Source organism: Protopterus annectens, chromosome 7.part0, assembly GCF_019279795.1.
Source record: "Protopterus annectens isolate FY-2018-M chromosome 7.part0, PAN1.0, whole genome shotgun sequence".
NCBI lineage: Eukaryota > Metazoa > Chordata > Ceratodontiformes > Protopteridae > Protopterus > Protopterus annectens.
The window spans coordinates 305,966,012-305,985,504 of NC_056739.1; the positions used below are offsets into that span (position 1 = coordinate 305,966,012).

A 19,493-nucleotide genomic window follows, 5' to 3' on the forward strand; every position below is an offset into this window, starting at 1 on the left:
AATACATAACCAAACTGTAAAAAAAGTGTTTTAATTGGCACAAATAAATACATTTTTGGAATGGAAGATTACTTGGAGGAAAAGGGCGACAATATCCTTTTATAACACATGGGTTAGACTACAATTAAAAGTGGTGTGTGTAGTTACATAGTCGTACTGGGACAGAAGTCTCAGTGTTGTAGGAAACAAAGCAGGGAAGAGGAAAGTCACCATGTTGGCACAGAATACAGAGTAAGGCTACAAGCGTTTTGGGATGAATTGAGGGGATGGCATTGAGAGACTCATAATGCTGATTAATTTTATTTTTGAAAAGAGCAGAAAAAGAAGACTCAAGTTAAGAGTTTATAAAGTCAGTACACTTAAAAGTAATGGTACTGCACTTCAGAAGACAGAACAGGTAGAAGACAGCATAAAAGGCAAGTTAAAAGAAAAAAATGTAATCTACATATGAGGAAACATTGTATTCACAGTGTGGTGGACACCAAAAGAATCAATTGCCAAAACTGCTACTTTAAGGCATTGGCCTGGTAGCAGGGGGGCATGGTATCTGCTTTTGAGGGGCCCACTAGCAACCTGGGACACCAGAGGGCCAGTCAAGACGGTAGGCTTGAGTGGCTGACAGCCGGATCATCTATCTTTGCGGTGTGTGTGTGTGTGTGTGTGTGTGTGTGTGTGGTGTGCATCTTTTAAGGTACTACGCTGCTTTCCCATGGAGGCTACAACTCGGCATTCATGTCCTATAAATGTGTGTGTGCACTGAGCAGAAGCTGATGTTTACAACACCACATGCCTGTCCCCTGGAGATAGTTTTGGCTTAACAAAGCATCCCTGAGGTTTGGAGTGGAAGATGCTGATCTGGACACATCCATCTCCTCTCTATCACTCTGTAGATGGGCAATTTCTCTGTCAACTGTGAAGCCAGGTTAGCAGCTTTGAGCCAAAGGGAAAACCAGTCAGTTTTGTGTGTGTGTGTGTGTGTGTGTGTGTGTGGGGGGGGGGGTAGGAAAGGCACTTGCACTGTATGGCAGTCTAAGATAGCTAAAGCTAGAACTGAATCTATTAAAATGTCTTGTCTTGAGATGCCTGGATGGTTGGCTTAGAGATCAGGAGTGCCAACACTGTGAACTAGCTCTGATAAATGGCAAATAAGATAAGAATTGTACTCTTCCCAATCCCAGGTATTTCAGATATTCAATCTAAATGCTGAAAAGCTGTCACAGTGTATGATGAGCCCAGCAACAACCTTACCAAATGAAACAGAATGTCACCTAAACAAGAAGTTATGTACTCACCATAACGTTCGATGTATGTAGTCCATCTTGTCTCACATTCTTACCCATGGGTTCGGAGCCGAACTTCGGCTCCGACTCAGCCATACTCTAGCTCAAAGTCTTCAATTAGCTAGTGACTAAGAGGTATCCCATGCTGCAATGCGCCTAACCCCGGATCTTGTTTGCTGCGAGCTCACATACACACACACAAACACGCTGAGAGGAAGAACCAACTGAACACATCAAGAAGGAGTGCTGAAAACAGAGACACAAACACGCTGAGAGGAAGAACCAACTGAACACATCAAGAAGGAGTGCTGAAAACAGAGACTCGACCTCTAGGACCTCCAGGAGGGGGTAGGTGGGTGGGTTAGTAAGAATGTGAGGCGAGATGGACTACATACATTGAACATTATGGTGAGTACATAACTTCTTGATGTTATGTAGTCCAATCTCGCCTACATTCTTACCCGTGGGACAGCGTCCCTAGCACCTAGACCTTGGGCGGCTCACTGGAAAATACTCCTGAGCACTGTGGAACCGAATGAGGATCTACCCCTTGATACCAGATCCAATTTGTAGTGACTAATAAAGGTGTGAGGAGATGCCCAAGTAACTGCAGCACAAATATCATCCATAGACACCCTAGCCTGAAAGGCAGTAGAAGTAGACACCGAACGTGTAGAATGAGCCTTTACTTTAAAGGGTAATTCCTTGCCATTTGAAGTGCAGATGAAGGAAATGCAGCTAGAAATCCATCTGGACAGAGTTACTTTAGAAACTGAAGTCCCTAGTCTATTGCCTGAAAACGAGACAGAGTTGATCAGACTTCCTAAAATCTTTTGTTCTATGTAAATAGAAACGCAATTGTCTGTGGACATCTAGCTGATGAAACTTAAATTCTGCCTTGTTAGAGAATTCAGGGAAAAACACAGGCAGCTTGATGGACTGGCTGAGGTTGACCACTGAAGCAACCTTAGGCATAAAGGAAGGATTAGGTAGTAGTGAAACCCTATCCTTGTGAAATACCAAGTAAGGGGGCCGAACCGATAAAGCTTGGAGTTCAGAGACCCGCCTAGCCGAAGTGATGGCTATCAAAAAGACTGTCTTCCAAGACAAAAATTTAATGTAACAGGTTGCTGCAGGCTCAAAAGGAGGTGAGGTAGCTGCTGTAACACAAAATTAAGGTCCCATGGCATTACAGGATCAAAGATTGGAGGTCGAAGTAGCATAGTCCCTTTCAGAAAAGCCCTACAAAGTATGTGCGCCATTAGATTGGGGTCATTAGCAACATGAAAAGTAGAAAAGGCTGCCAACTGCACTTTGACAGTTGCCGCAGCTGATCTCTGGCTAAACAGTTGAAAAAGAAACTCTAAAACTGATGAGATGGAAGCTGTATAGGGATCAATCTGCCTTTCATGAGCCCAAATGGAGAATCTCTTCCACTTACTGGAATAAATCTTCCTAGTAGAAGGCTTGTGGGAGGAAGACAGAATATGAACCACCTCCGGTGAAAAATCATGAAGCCTGACTAGGGACGGAATTGGAGAAGCCATGCTGTCAACCCGAGGGTCTGAATGGAGGGGTGGAACTGCCCTGACATACGAGTCAACAGATCTTGCTCTGGGTCCAGAATCCACGGATCGAACATTAGATAAGGGTGAAGAAAAGGAAACCAGATATGACGAGGGGAAGTGTGATGCAATCATTATAATTTTGCTTCCCAAGGACTGTGCTTTCTGAATAACCTTCATTATCAGGGGAATCGGAGGGAGGGCATAGAGAAGACCGGAGGGCCAACTGTGAACTAGACCGTCCCTGGGTGCCTCCCCCTTCGGGGGAATAAGGGTGAAGTAGCTGCTGAATTTGGCATTGAGGGGGTCTGGCAAATAGATTGCAGTAAGGCTGACCACATCTGCAGAAAATACGTTCTGCCACTTGTTCGTTCAGGGACCACTCGTGAGGCATCAAAATAGCTCTGCTCAGCCTGTCGGCAATCACGTTGGACTTCCCCGGAATGTGCGTTGCCACTAGAAAGCACCGGGAAGATACTGCCCACTGCCACACTCGAAGTGCCTCTCTGCAAAGGGGATACGACCAGGTTCCTCCCGGTTTGTTCAGAAAACAGACCACTGACATGTTGTCTGAGTGGATTGCAATTGTCCCATGAGGAAGAAAGCTTTGAAGTGCTTGCAACGCTAATAGCACCGCTCTCATCTCTAAGACATTGATATGCAAATGGACCTCGTGTTCCTGCCGCATGCCTTGGACTATCCTGCCGAGATAATGCCCCCCCCCACCCACCTGATCTGGGAGGTATCCGTGGTCACAGTGGCAATCGAAGAAGGAAGAACGAAAGGCATACCCGCATTGAGATTGCTGGTCTGAAGCCACCAGTGCAGATCCTGCTTGCACCTGTCGGTTATTACAATAAGATGGGAGAGCGGGAGATGCTGAAGAGACCATTGGGCAAAAAGCAGCCACTGAAGAAGCCACATGTGTAGTCTTGGAACTAGCATAATCATGGCAGACATGGTCCCTAACAACATGAGGACCACATTTGCCTTGACCTTCTTCAGTGGCAGTAGAGCGTAGATCTGCTGCTGTAAAACTTGAATTCTCTCTTCTGGCAGGAAAACCCTCATGAGCACCGTGTCTAATCTGGTGCCGATAAAGGTAACACGCTGCGAGGGCAACAATGCAGACTTTTCCCAATTCAAGGTAATTCACAGACTTTGGCACAGTGCAATAGTGGCGTCCCTGGTCTGCAGTAGTAGATGCCTGGTGGTGGCAGACAGGAGCCAGTCGTCCAGGTACGGAAACACTTGGAATCCCAGACGTCTCACGTGACCCGTTACCACTGCCATGCATTTGGTGAACACCCTGGGGGCTGTGGTGAGACCAAAGGGCAGGGCGTGAAACTGAAAATGACTGGCTCTCAGCCGGAAGCGTAGGTGACTTCTGGATGCCCTGTCCATTTTTATATGGTAGTAAGCATCCTTGAGGTCGATGGAGCACATCCACACATCTTTCCCTAATAATGGGAGAACTGACTGTAAAGTGACCATGCGTTAGTTGGACTTCTCTACAAGAAGGTTCAAATGGCTGAGATCCAAAATGGGTCTCAGGTCCCCTGTTCTTTTCGGCACCAAGAAGAATCTGGAGTAAGTCCCTAATCCTACTTGGTCTGAGGGGACGGGCTGGATGGCTCCTTTTAACAGCAACTTTTGAACTTCTAAGGTTGCGGAATCCCTTTGACTGGGTGGGACATCTGGGATTCTTTTCTTTGGAGGGGGACATGAAAGAGGGGGAATATAATAACCTGTGGAGATTATCTCTAATATCCACTCGTCTCGGGTGATGCCTTGCCAGGCTTCCGAGTACAGAGACATGCGACCCCCGGCTGGCACCAGAGATGCACAGTCGGGCCTCCTCTCAGGAGCGCTGGAAGGGAGAACCACAAAATGAATCGCGGTCCCCCTGGTTACGTGGGTCTCCTCTGCCTCTAGGGCGGCGTCTACCTGAACTTCCACTCCCTCCTCTGCCTCTGGAGGGGGAATCACTCTGTCCGTTATGAAAAAACCTCTGCGATTTTTTGAACCACATTTTCCCACCTTTCTGGCTCTTGGGATAAGGTCTAGAAGGCATGGAAAAATGGACTCCCACTGCAGACAGGGGTTTTCCTTCATGCTCGCACCTAGTGAGAGTGTCCTTCACCTTGGTTCCAAATAAGGATGAACCGTCAAAGGGCGCGCTGGTGAAGGTAGACTTGAAAGCCTCAGCGAAGTTGTACAGGCGCATCCAGGAGTTTCTCCTAAGACAGACTCCGGAACCCGCAGTCCTGCTCGTTCCATCGACTGAGTAAGAGATCAGCCTCATGGAGGAGTTGGTAATAGAATTTAGGGTAGACATCTGAGCATTGACTTTCTGAGCCACAACATCAGAAACGTTACCCTGTAAAGAATCTCCCAACTCCTTTAGGAGATCTCTCTGGAGCCGTGCAAAATGCGATAAATAGTTCAGCGACCGCAGTGTAAAGGCCGCTGAAGAGAACACGCAGGCTTCCCATACCTGTCCATAGCCCTGGACTCCTTGTTAGGGGGATGGACGGTAGATGAAGTTTCGCAAGTTCCTTCTTGGTGGCTGCTGCCACCACCATGGCATCTACTGGAACACCTTTTGTAAGAAATTCTTTATCAGGGGGAGTGGACAAAAACTTGTGGGGTCTCCTAGGGACTGGTTCCACAGTGTCTGGAGTTTCCCACACCTTTCGACAAACGAGATCCAGGAGCTCGTCGAACGGGGGAGAAACCCAAGAGGCAGAGGGTTGGGACCCAAAGGCCTTCAGGAACACAGAGTCCTCCTCAGAAGGGGCTTTAGATGGCCAGTCACCTCTCTGTCTCAGTATTTCCAAGATATATGAAAAAGAGATATCGTCCGAAGACGACTTAGGGGACCCCTCTGACTCCTTGAGGTCGGTGTCAGACGTGAAAGACTTATCTTGGGAGTCAATGTGCTTCCTCTTGCATGCTCTCTTTCTGGGAGGAAAAAATCCGGGGAGGCCTCAGAAAGCTGGGGACCACTCATGGAGGTATCCTGCGGCCTTAGAGCTCCGCTGTACCTAGATAGAGGCTGATCTGATACTGATTTCACTGATGGTGCTGGAGGGGGAAGAGTGTTGGTGCCGTAAGATGCAGCTGACGTCCTGGTCAGCACACTCCTCATGACCTCGAAAGCTGATCCTCCCGGCTCCGAAGGTCGACTAACCTCAGAAGACATCCTCAGAGCAGAGGAAATAAGGTCCGAAGCCGTTGTCGGGTCCACGCTCACCTGAGCGAAGCGCCGAGAGGAAGGCTTGGGTCCGTAGAAGATCGATCGATACTTCCCTCTCGGCCCCGACCGGTGAACTGTGATTCCTGGACCCCATGGATGGCGCTGACGGGGTCGGAGCGGAGATCGGAGCAGAGATGCCAGAAGGGGCTACTGGAACCGACCTCGTGGCATCAGACGGAACCAACAGCTCTGGCTCCGAAGAAAAGTCCTGAGGAGGAACAGCCAAAGATGAAGGGAGGACGGGTTCCGGAGCCGACTGGGCTGGAGGTGAAAGCAATTTAACCAGCACCGATGACTGGAGCAGTTTTCTCACCACTCTATCGACATCGTCATCGGAAAATGTCCTAGAGGACCTAGAGGACATGGTCGGGGATCTGGATCTCCGTATAGAGGGAGACCTACGAGTCGGGGAAACCAGTCGAAAAACGGGAGACCGGCTCCAATAAACCGGGAGCCGATGTCGACATCATCGATGCACTGTCTTCTGTCGGCCCCGAAGCCAGTGGAGCCGAAGAAGCAACTGTAGTGTTAATGATTTTTTCCGGCGGCTCTGAGGAGACTGACGGAGCCGGAGAGCGTTTCTTAGAAGATTTTTGTCTTTTTGTCTGGTTTGGAAGGAGAAGACCTGGAAAAGGAGGACCTCTCCAAATCCTCTTCAAAGGAAGTTTTCAGCAATCCTCTTAATATTAGCTTGTTCCTCCTCTCTTGCAGCACGTGAGGGCTGAAAGAGTGACAGAACAAGCAGGATTCCTGTAAATGAATAGCCCCCAAGCAACACACACACACACAGAGTGCCCCATCCATCAAAGACATCTTGTTGTTACACTTGACACACTTTTTAAAGCCCAAAGGCCTGTGCTCTTTAGAATCCTTAGACATGGTAAGAACACACACACACACACACACACAGAGGGGAAAATGGTAGGGGCACCTTCACCACAGAAACCAAACAGAGCATGGGAAACTAGAGCCTCTAACTTAAACAGCCTAGAGACCGTGGGATAACCACAGGGAGGACTAGGTCCTCCAAGTTAAACGGGCCTAACCCAGGAAAGAAGGGGAACAACAAACAGTCACACAACAAAGAACCCGCTAACGCAAGGGATCAACCTGCTACACAACAAGAAACAAAAACCAGGGGAGGACTAGGTCCTCTAACTGAAACGGGCCTAGCCCGTAAACACCAAGGGAAACTGGATACCAAGAAAAGTTCAACTGAACCGGTCAGAAGCAAAACACACACACTAGCTATTAAAATAGCTTTTGGAGCTACTCAATTGGAAAATAAGTAGAAAAATTGTACTTAGCCACGGCCAAGAGCAAGACCACGTCCGAGCTGTACGAGTGGCAAATGAGATCTGGGGATAGGCGCATTGCAGCATGGGATACCTCTTAGCCACGAGCCAATTGAAGACTTCGAGCTAGAGTATGGCAGATTTGGAGCAGAGGTTCGGCTCTGAACCCATGGGCAAGAATGTAGGCAAGATTGGACTACATAACATCATGTTACTACCTCCTATTCCCTGATGTTATTGTGCTAACTGCCGCCATAAAATTTAGTCATTACATTCCAGAACAGGTGTGTGTGTGTGTGTGTGGTGGTGGGGGGTATGCTATAAGATGGAAAACACAGATCAGTGAAAGACTTTGCAAAGTCAGCCACTATTTGCCTCTGATGGATCATAATTGCAGCTATACAGTACCAAGTACAGGAGCAGGAGGAAGAAACTAATGTTGGAATGACATGCCAAAGTAACAGTATTAAACAGCTTGGAATGGGATACTGCAATACCTGGAATTAAGGTATAAAGAGCAGTGATGAAGAGAAACAGTGTTAAGGATGTAGAAATGCACATTCAGTATTAAATTAAAAAAATTACTAAAGAGATTAATGATGAAAAAGAAAATCAGGCCAAAAATCTGCTCTTGTTGGGGACAGGGCCTCACTAATGCCTAAAGCATATGAAACACCAGATGCAGGAAAGGAGCTAGATTTTATATTCATAAGTAGGACTAGTTCACAGGCAAACAAGTAACTACTGTCATGAGGAACTCATTCTTCTAGACCAGGGGAGGAAGCCATGTCTAGAGAAAGGTGGGACAGGGAATATGCAACTACAAGGTGAGGAGCACTGCTCTGTACTTTTAATTCAAGAGATGCAAAGTATTACAATTTACATACAGTCTGCATTTCTGTTCTTGACATGCCCTGTTATTTCAGAAAGTTATTAATACATATAAGCAACACAAACCTCAACTTTGTTTTACATAGGCATATTTTGTTTTTTAAATATTTGTCTATCTGCTTGAGCTTATTACTGTAGAAGCACTCCAGTGATCTATCATCTGTCCCTGGAGTGCAGAAGCAGATGAGTTACCACCTGAAACATGACTGATCTCTTCATCAGGTAGAATTAAACCGAAGCTGCCTGGAAAGTGCCCTTTTCTACTATAAAGACAAACAGCAATAAATACCACATGACAAAAGTCGCCACATAGGAGGCAGAAGTATAGAGTGTACAAGGTAAAAATGCTAAACCTTATGCAGAATACAAGACAGCTGCGTACCCAACTCATCACAGCAGCAGATGTTCATAAACAGGAATCACTCCTTCAATGTATTTCCATTAAGAGATGGAAAATACCGGTAGGCAGATGTCTACCCATCTGGCCAGAACTTAGAGCTATGAAGCCCTTGAAATAGGGTGGTCTTCTCCCTATGCTAATGTCAGTAGGTTATCAGTTAAAAAAGGGAGAGTAGTCTGGTCTTTTTATTTTTATTTTTGTGATGAAGAGGGAAGTCCCCAAGTATACTTGTTGATTTTGGTCGTAGTTAAGTTCCAGAGCAGCCCTCCCAAAAGTATCCCCTAACCAGGCAACGAAATAAATGTGCAAAGATGGAAGGGATGATAAACTGAGAAGATAGACATTGCCCCACAGCTCCGGGAGGCAGCCCATACAGCAAGCAATTATTAGTCTATTTGATCAGCTTTCATTACAGTGAGTTTATTCTAAAACAGCACAATGTTCACCATAAAAAATACTGCTGCATCACAACTCATCACAGATGAGAACAAAACTAAAGCTGTACAGACTCTAACCATAGGCTTAGTCCCTTTTTTCCTTCTAAAGTAAACATCCACACTACAATGCTTACAGAAGCTATAAATGATGTCTCAGCAACTGCTTAACAGATATACTCAGCTAAGAAGGTCAAAGAAAACAAAGAACCCTATAACAGCTAAAGGAAGTCCTTGGATAAAATGTGAAAACTGAATAAAAGCCTGGAAAAACCACCACGATGAGAATCACTTCCTCCTTTAATAGAAGCAAACAAACAGGTAAACGAATAAAAACCAAGAGCTCTAGTAAAAGATGAGCGCTTTCGGCTCTTCAGGTTGATGAAGGCTGAAGGGTGAAGAGCCGAAAGCATTCATCTTTTACTAGAGCTCTTGGATTTTATTCGTTTACCTGTTTTTGTTTCTATTAGAGGAGGAAGAGATTCTCATCGTGGTGTTTTTTCCGGGCTTTTATTCAAGGTCAAAGAAGCCTGCAGTAAGAATGAGCTTGCCCGTCTCTTCACAGCTTTTTTGTTGTGGTCATAAAAAAAGAAAAAAAAGACAATCCAATTAAGAGTCTGATCACTGGACCGTCTTGCCTTACAAATATAAAGCTGGGTTTAGGAAGACTGGTAGTTCACTGGTCAGGTTTAAAGGTCACATTAAGAAGACATCAGTCCCATAACACCATATTTTAGTGGAATACTATGCGAGACTCCATAATTATTACAGTACGCATTTCAGAAATCCGTGTGCAGATGTTACAACTACAAAATGTTTACTAGAACAGGAACTTAACATGCAAAAAAATGACTGGCTCAAAAAGTCACAAGTCTAATTTTTTTTCAGTGTGAAAGATGACTTCCAAAGACAGGTCTAAGCAAATCTCTTAGTGGACATTAAGATGGTAGTACACCTTTTGGAAACAGACTGTGGGGCTGGCTGCCATAGGAGGTTCCATATAAAGGTAAAAGATTTTCGGACCAGAGGTTTCCTTACCTCCTGCACTAGTACTAGTACCATTTGGAGGGGATGTCCCAGTAAAGGATCAATATCCTAGCGTCTAAATTGCTTTAAGGTTTTTGAAAGGTGGGAGTACTACAATGCTTGACAGAATCTGTGGTTCTTTCTTTTTATCTGAAGTAACCAGGAGAAAGTACAGTTGTGTACACTTACCATAAATGTGCATGTTCGAGTGTCTTCACTGTTGCAGTCATGACTGTAGGGTTCTCCCCTGCCGGCAGGCATTCCCCGGTCGGCCAGAATCCCAAAGTCTGGGTCCGGCGTCGGCTGTTCATCCATGCTTCCTGACGTCAGAGCGCCAGGAGTACAAAGCTGATAGCTGACGCCATGTTCTCCAGTCTTTCTTGCCCCAGATGTCAGGAGTTCCAAAATGAGTAAGGTCCCATAACCTTTGCAAATACACCTCAAAAGAATGGTGAGAAAGGAAACCATACAAAGGTAAAAATAAGAGGGGACAGGAGGGAGGGAAACCCAGACTGCAACAGTGAAGACACTCGAACATCTACATTTATGGTAAGTGTACATAACTGTACTATGTTCATCGTGTTTCACTGTTGCAGTCATGACTGTAGGATAGAATCCCAAAGCAGAGTGAAAGGGAGGTGGTCATAAAGTAGAAGGGGCGGCTAAAAGGCCCTGCAAGACTGCAGAAGCAAAGCCTGCCCTAGACTTAGAGTAGAGAGGTAGATTGTAGTGCTTTGAAAAAGTATGCACTGAACTCCAAGTTGCAGCCTCCAAAATGTCTTTGGTAGGAACTCCCCTGAGGAAGGCAGCTGAAGTGGCAGCAGCTCTGGTGGAATGAGTCCGTATACTCCCTGGGATTTGCTTTCCATGGTGTGAATAACAAAATCAAATACCATGAGCAATCCATTTAGAAATGGTCTGTTTTGAAATGGCTTTACCTTGAGAACTTGAAACACAAGAAATAAACAATTGCTCTGATTTTCTGATGTCCTTGGTTCTGTCCAGGTAAAAACGTAGTTGTCTGTGTACATTCAAGGAATGTAAGATCCTTTCCCCTTTATTTTGAGGAGTGGGGAAAAAAGACTGGCAAGTGAATAGTTTGATTTAAAGCCACTTTGGAAACCACCTTAGGCATGAATGTAGGATTAGTCCTTAAAGAAACCCTGTCTTGATGAAAAATAATATAAGGTTCCACAGCCATAAGAGCTTGCAACACTGAAACTCTCCTGGCAGAGGTCAGAGCTAACAGGATGGTTGTTTTCCAAGATAAAAAACTTGATGTCAGAAGAGGCAGCAGGCTCAAAAGGAGGTAAGGTGAGTTTTTCCAAAACATAGTAAGATCCCAAGCAGGAATGGGAGGAGATCTAGGGGGCCTTAAGTTCTTAGCTCCGCTGAGAAACTGTCTCATGAGCTGGTGGGAAAAGATTGGAGGGTCTGTATTATAATGAGCGGAAATAGCAGAGGCATGAATCTTAATGGAAGAGAAAGAGAGATGATTATGTAAGAGATCTGTCAGATAAAGTAAAATCAAAGGAATGTTAGGAAGAAGAGGATCAGAATCCTGAGCTTGCATCCAGGAAAAAAATCTTTTCCATTTTCCTGCATAAGATTTTCTAGTGCTAGGACGTCTGGCTTCTAAAATGACATCCATAACCTGCTTGGGTAGGAGAGAATGAATCAAAGACCCTGGATTAACCAGGCCGCCAGGCTGAGAGTTCTGACATGAGAGTGAAGAACCTGACCCTGATGTTGGGACAGAAGGTTCGGAGTCTGTGGCAAAACCCAAGGGGGCTCCCGACATAGGTTTTTCAGAACTGGATACCAAAACTGTCGAGGCCAATTTGGGGCCAGCAAGATAATCATCTTGGGCCTTTCCTGTTTTATCTTTAATAATACCCGTGGAAGAAGAGGAAGAGGCAGAAAGGCATATCCCGAGAGGTTTCTCCAACTGAATGATAGGGCATCCACTTTCCAAGCTTGTTTGTGGAAAGTCCTGGTGCAAAAATTCTGTAGTTGATGACTGAGATGGGATGCAAAGAGGTCTATGTGAGGACATCCCCAGACTGCTGTTATCATCCTGAATATTTCGGTGTCCAGCATCCACTCGTGCGGATCCGAAAGGTTTCTGCTCAGGCTGTCTTGCCAGGAAGTTTTGCTTTCCTGGTAAAAATTGAGCTTGAAGGTCCAGATTGCAAGCTAGAGCTGTGTTCCATAGATTCATGGCTAGTCTGCATAGGGGGTAGGAATGAGATTTCCCCTTGCTTGCTTATGTACCAGATAACTGTGGTGTTGTCTGTTCGTATCAGTAGTTGTCCTGGTTGCAGAAGATTCCTGAAGGCCCACAGAGCTTTCTGAACGGCTAACATTTCCTTTAAATTGATATGTAGGTGCTCCTGATCCTTTGTCCAAAGGCTCTGCAGACAGCTGCCCTGAAAATGGGCTCCCCATGCAAAATCCGAGGCGTCCGTGGTTAGTATCTGAGTGGCAGGAGGCAGACAGAAGGGTTTTCCTTTGTTTAGAGTACATGCCTTGGACCACCAAAGGAATTTCTTTTGAAGACAAGGCAGGACAGAGATCAGTATGTCTAAACTGTGGAAATGCTGAGACCATACACGTTTTAGGTACCACTGTATTTTCCTCATATGTAGTCTTGCATATGGTACGAGAAGGATGCAGGAGGCCATGTAACCCAAAGAATGCAGGAATTTCCTTGCAGATAGCAGAGTTAAAGTTGCCAAGGTTTTGAAAGTTGAAGCCAGTTGTAATTGTTTTTCGTATGTCAGAAATGCCATCTGGGTTGTTGTGTTTAGAAGAGCACCCAGAAAAGTTATCTGTTGCGAGGGAGTCAAATTTGACTTTTTTATGTTGACAGTGAATCCCAGGAACTTGAGAAGTTTCTGAACAAATTCCAGATGTTGGAGTAAGACATCCTTGCTGTCTGCCTGAATAAGACAATCGTCCAGATAAGGGTAAATCTGAATTCCCTTGAGTCTGCAATAAGCTACTACTGGAGCCAGACACTTGGTGAAGACCCTGGGCGCAGTAGACAATCCAAAGGGCAGTGCAGAGAATTGATAATGCCTCGACCCGGCCTTGAATCTGAGGTATTTTCTGCACTCCTGCCTGATGGGAATGTGTAAATATGCCTCTTTTAAATCCAAAGTCACCATCCATGCATTTTTGGTCAGCATTGGAAGTAGCTGCTGTAAAGTAAGCATCTTGAATTTTGGTATTTCTAGAAAAGTGTTCAAGACTGACAGATCCAGAATGGGTCTCCATGAATTTTGCTTCCTGGGGACTAGAAAGAGCCTCGAGTAAAAACCTTGTCCCATCTCTGAAAGCGGAACTAGTTCTATGACTTTCATAGCCAAAAGAGCTTCCACCTGGTTTAAGGCCTCTGTCCATTGATGTTTTGGAAGATCTGGCCATCCGCTTGGCCTTGGTAGGGTATGAAAATGGAATTTGTAACCTCTTAAAACCACATCCAGAACCCACTTGTCTTGGGTTATAGGAGTCCAACTTTGGTGAAAAAGTGAAAGTTTTCCTCCGAGAGGGGCTTCCAGGCAAGAAGTTCCTGCAGCCCAACAGAGGGAGTCATTGAGTCTGTTTCCTATGGGTTTGCGACCTGTCCTCTCCCCCTCTAGGGGTGGAAGCAATTCACTGTCTTGGTCTGTAAGAGGCTTGTGCTTGAGGCCTTCCTCGGGAGCGTCTGTATCTACCACTCTGAGGCCTGTCTGTATTGGGAAAGGACCAATTTTTAGTAGGCCAATTCCTGCTAAATCTGGGAGGCTGTACCTGTAAGAAATCTTTAACAGTTTGCATGGATTTTGCCTTGTCCTCCATCTTTTTAATCACCTCTTCAGCTTTAGATCCAAACAAAACATTATGTTGAACAGGAGCATCCAATAATTTAGCTTTCACTTGATCAGGCAAATTTTGTTCCTTTAACCATGCATGCCTTCTAATGACTGTGCCAGAGGCAGTAGCCCTACAAGAGGCCTCCAAGGCATCAAATCCACAGTGTAAACTATGCTTCCCAACGTGTTCAGTGGCATGCATTAAGTCATGTAATTCCTTATCATCTGCACAGGCAGAAATGGAAGTAAGCTTTGTTTTAAAACAGACAGGAGAAATTGCTGGCATTTCAGCATATGAAACTGACAGTTTAAAGCCCAAATGGATAAAGTAGCAGAAGTGTACACTTTTTTGCCCCATCTTTCTAAAGATCTGGAATCTTTCTCAGTGGGAATGGGTTTTTTTGCAGAAGCAGCCTTAACTCCCTTAGGACCCTGAGAAATGGTTTCAGTGTCAGCAGTAGGGTTCTTGTACAAAAACTGGTGGGAATCAGGAACCCTGTAATATCTGTCAGGCTTAACAGGAGCAGGAGGGAAAGAGTCAGGGGTTAAGTTAGCCTCCGAAAAAGTATCATCCACAATATCCAAAATAGGAGGAATAGCCAGGGGTCTATGTTGGGGAAGAAGAAGAAAATCCCTTAGTCTTTTCTTAGATTCCGAATACTCCTGTCCTTTCCAGTGGAAATGTTCCCTCATTTCATGCAAAGTTTCCTCAAAAGAGAAATCCTCAGGGGGAGAAGCTGAAGGAATGGATTCCTCAGCATCAGAATCCTCATAAGGAGGGAAAGAATATTCCTGGTCAGAAGAAGAAACTGAAGAAACAGAAGCTTGATCAGAGGAGTCATAATAAACTTCCTGCCTTGGCCTTTTATCTGGAGGGGGATGAGAACCCCTAATCATAGTAAGTAAATCCTCCGCCATCTTAAGTAACTGTTTCTGTGACTTGGGAGCCGGATCAGAAGAGGCCTGTGTTGCATTCTTTGATTTGGAAGGAGTCTTTGCCTTTGTCTTTGGCTTTGCCTTTATCAGAAGCTGAGTAGGCCTGAAAACCCCTTCGGAAGCCGGTACCTGCACAGCGGCTCCGGACCCATCCGAAGGAGCATTGTCCGAAGGTCCTGCAATTGAAATATTCAAAGGCCTAGATGGCTCCTCGTGGGAGTCCGTTTCGGCCAACGGTTCCGAAAAGGCCGACGACAGGGGCTGCAAAAGCGCCTCACTGACGACGGCCGAACCTGAAGCTGGCTCTGCTTGTGCGATATCATCAGATTTGGACCTCGGTGGCCTGTCTTTGTCCTTGCGTCGTTTGTGAACTCCAGTAGCTGGAACCGTATCCGACGACATTTTGTAATTAAAACGTCTACCGAAGTAATGAAATGCAAAATCGTACCTTCGTTTAATAGTACGTTGATTGAATCTAGCACAAAACCGACAGCTAGCTACGTCGTGGTCAGGGCTAGGCAAGGAATATAGTAAAAATGAAAATCCTTATGAGGTATTTGCTTCCCACATGAAATACAATTAACTTTTTCTGACATCGGACTGGAGCAAGAAAAAAGTTTCCCCAACGGGGTACTTAGCTTAAGTAGGAGAATAACATCTTCGGACTGAAGTTTTGTTCAGAAAAGTTTGTCAGGAGTCAGCTGACCGGCACTTGTGAACTGCTATCACCGCACGGCAAGAAAGACTGGAGAACATGGCGTTGGCTGTCAGCTTTGTACTCCTGACGCTCTGACGTCAGGAAGCATGGATAAACAGCCAATGCCGGACCCAGACTTTGGGATTCTGGCCGACCGGGGACTGCCTGCCGGCAGGGGAGAACCCTACAGTCATGACTGCAACAGTGAAACACGATGAACATCAAGGGATATCCTTGCCAGAAGGGGTGATCTTCAACTACTTTTTGGAGTATTTGAGATAAGGGGAAGGACACACTAACTCATCTGTTCTCGTTCAAAGAAAATGCAGTCACTGCCTACACCTCTTTACAGGACCACTTACAGCAAAATTCCCTATGTTGATGGTATGGAAGAAAAACAAAATGATCCACTTCTGGGGTCTTCCAGAGAATGGTCAAGTTGTGGATTACAAAAAGCTATTTGCTTCCTACAACGACAGATCTAAATTAGCTGGTCTATCTTCAAAAATTCAGGAACTGAAACAAAACTTTTCCAGGCTAATGGTTCTTCCCCTTACCCACAGTGTTCTCTGTGCACTAGCTTCCTCTCCAGACCAGCTAGGTGACGTGAAAACACAGCACAGCGATGAATGAACAAAAGAAAAGCTAACCACCAAAGAAACCTAAACACCCTACCACTACACCACATTTACCTGAAGAGAGCAGAAAAAGAGAGTGTTCGTGCTAATGAAGACAGAATAACTCATTCAGATCTCTTAGCATGGAAATACTTAACTTTTGTATATCAGAGAACGAAATCTATCCTTATTAACCAGAAACCCAAGTTTGTGTTCCTGGAAAGATACCTCAAATGACTGTGGCTCCAAAGGAAGACCAATACATAAAATCCAGCTTTACTGTAAGTTTTCTGAGAAGCCCATTTCGCAACTGTTCAAATATTCAAGCTGCATTTCTAAAAAGGCCTAAAAGGTATTTCTAAAAAGGCCTAAAAGGTACACACTGCTTTGACTCAATGTACCTTAGACAAAATTTTGCTGTATTTTTTGTAACAGAACCAGAGACAATCTGACAGCCATATGAACAAAGTGACACTGGACACTTTGAGGCCCATTTTTTGGGAGGAAAGAAATTCAGAATCCCTCCTTAAAGATTTAGTTCCGTCCCCATGAAGCCTAAGCTGTCTTTGCAGAGCCATACAGTGTAGAAGGTACTCACTTCTGGCTGGATTAGTTGGGGAAAAAACAGAACCAAACGAAGGGTGACTGTAATAAAAAGAACTTATGTACTCACCATAACGTTCCATCTGAGTAGTTGGACTTCATTTGTCAGCAACCTGTGTGTTCCGGATCCGATATCTCTGAAAAAGATGCAAACAACCGGTCTGCTCTCCTAAACTCTTTGGTTCTAAGTAGATAGAACCTTAACTGTCTGTGTACATCAAGTTAATGGAACTTGTATTCTGCTTTGTTTGAATGATTTGGAAAAAAAGACTGGCAGTTCAATAGTTTGATTCATATTAGATTGAGAACAAATCTTGGGGATGAAGGACAGATTAGTGCGAAAGGAAACTCTGTCTCTATGAAAAATCAAGTAAGGAGGTTTGACAGAGTGCTTGCAGCTCTGATACTCTTCTGGCGGATGTAATGGCTACCAGAAAAATGGTCTTCCATGAAAGGAACTTTAAATCACAAGTATGGGACGGTTCAAAAGGTGGTGTGAGGTGAGTTTTGAAAGGACAAAATTTAGATCCCAGGGAGATATAGGTTCTTGAAAAGGAGGTCTTAGTAAGGTAGTGCCTTTCAAAAATGATCTACACAATCTATGAGCCACAAGATTAAGTTGGTGTTGTCCCAAATGTAAATTGGAGATAGCTGCTAATTGAACTTTGATTATAGCAGCAGCTGATCCCAGATGAAAAAGTTTGGTTAGAAATTCTAACACTAAGTGAATGGAGGCTGTGGATGGATCTAGGTTTTTAGCTCATGCCCAGAGAGAAAATCTTTTCCATTTGCTAGCGTACAATTTTCTCGTAGAAGGTTTATGAGAAGACGTCAGGATATGTGTAACTGCAGGGGAGAAATCATGAAGCCTGACTAGGGATGGAAGTGGAGCAGCCATGCTGTCAAGTTGAGGGTGTGGAGACAGGGATGGAATGTGCCTGACATGTGTGTCAAAAGGTTTGGTACTGGGTCCAGAGTCCATGGGCCTTCCAGAAGGTGAGGCCCGAGAAAGGGGAAACAACTCTGACGAGGCCAGAAAGGAGTGATGAGAATCATTCTGCTTCCCAAGGTCTTTCCTTTCTGGATCAATTTCGATATTAGCGGAAAGGGAGGAAAAGCATAAAGAAGTCCCGAGGGCCAATTGTGGACAAGTGCGTCTCCCGGTGTCTCTACCGGAGGGGGGATAAGGGAGAAGTAGCTGCTGCATTTGGTGTTCATTGGGGTGGCAAACAGATCGCAGCAAGGCTGTCCCCATTTGTGGAAAATCTGTTCCGTGACTTTCTGATTCAGAGACCACTCGTGAGGCATCAAGATTGCCCTGCTGAGCTTGTCGGATATCACATTGGTTCTCCCCGGGACATGCGTTGCAACTAGAAAGCGTTGGGAAGATATCGCCCATTGCCAAACACGAAGAGCCTCTCAACATAGGGGGTAGGATCTGGTTCCTCTTTGTTTGTTTATATACCATACCACTGACATATTGTCTGATTGGATAGCTATTGTCCCTAGAGGAAGAAAGTTGGGAGTGCTTGCAATGCTAGTAGCACTGCTCTCATCTCTAGATCACTGATATGCAAGTGAGCCTCGCATTCTTGCCATGTGCCTTGGACTATCCTTCCCAGATACTGCCCCCCACCCTATCTGGGAGGCATCCGTGGTCACAGTAGCAACGGGTTGACGAGGAATGAATGGTCTCCCTATCGTTAGTTGATTGGACTGGATCCACCAATGAAGGTCCTTTTTGCAAGATTCTATTATTAAAATGGGATGAGACAGAGGCAGTTGCTGAAGAGACCACTGGGAAAATAATAGCCATTGTAGAATTCTCATTTGTAGTCTGGCTAGTGGAACTAGAGTTATAGTAGAGGCCATGGTTCCTAGAAGTTTGAGCACTGTCTTCGCTTTATCTTTGTGTTGGGGAAGCAGGCTGAATATCTGCTGTCTTAGATTTTGTATTCTGTCTGACGGAAGGCGAGCTATCATTGTGACTGTGTATTTCTGCACCTACAAAAGTCACATATTGAGAGGGCGACAAGGCAGACTTTTCCCAACTTATAGTAATGCCTAGCTGAGTGCAGACTCGGATGGTTGCATCCCTGGCTTGCAGAAGTAGGTGCCTGGTGGTGGCAATCAGGAGCCAGTTGTCCAGGTACGGAAAAACTTGGAATCCAAGATGTCTCAAGTGAGCCGTTACTACCACCATGCATTTGGTGAACACCCTGGGGGCTGTGGTGAGACCAAAGGGCAGAGCACAAAATTGGTACTGACTGGCTCCCAGCCGGAAGCAAAAATGACTCCTGGATGCTCTGTCCATTTTTAAGTGGTAGTACGCATCTTGGAGGTCTATGGAGCACATCTAATTGTCTTTCCCTGACAGAGGGAGTATAGACTGCAGTGTTACCATTCGGAACTTGGACTTCTTTACTGATTCGTTTAACTTGCTGAGATTCAAAATGGGCCTCCCGTCCCCTGTTTGATTTGGCACTAAAGAATCTGGAGTAAGTTCCGAATCCTATCTGGTCTGCAGGGACGGTTTGGATGACTCTCTTTTGAAGCAACTTTTGGGCTTCTATAGTTGCTTGATCCCGGTTATTGGGTGGAACATCTGGGATTTTCTTGGTTAGATAAGGTGG

At 45.2% G+C, this 19,493-nt stretch overlaps 1 protein-coding gene across 1 annotated transcript in view; it reads right to left on the reverse strand.

The window, feature by feature from the left end:
- NUCKS1 (nuclear casein kinase and cyclin dependent kinase substrate 1) overlaps nucleotides 1-19,493 on the reverse strand; it is a 927,319-nt gene that overhangs the window by 232,448 nt on the left and 675,378 nt on the right. The window lies entirely within an intron of this gene.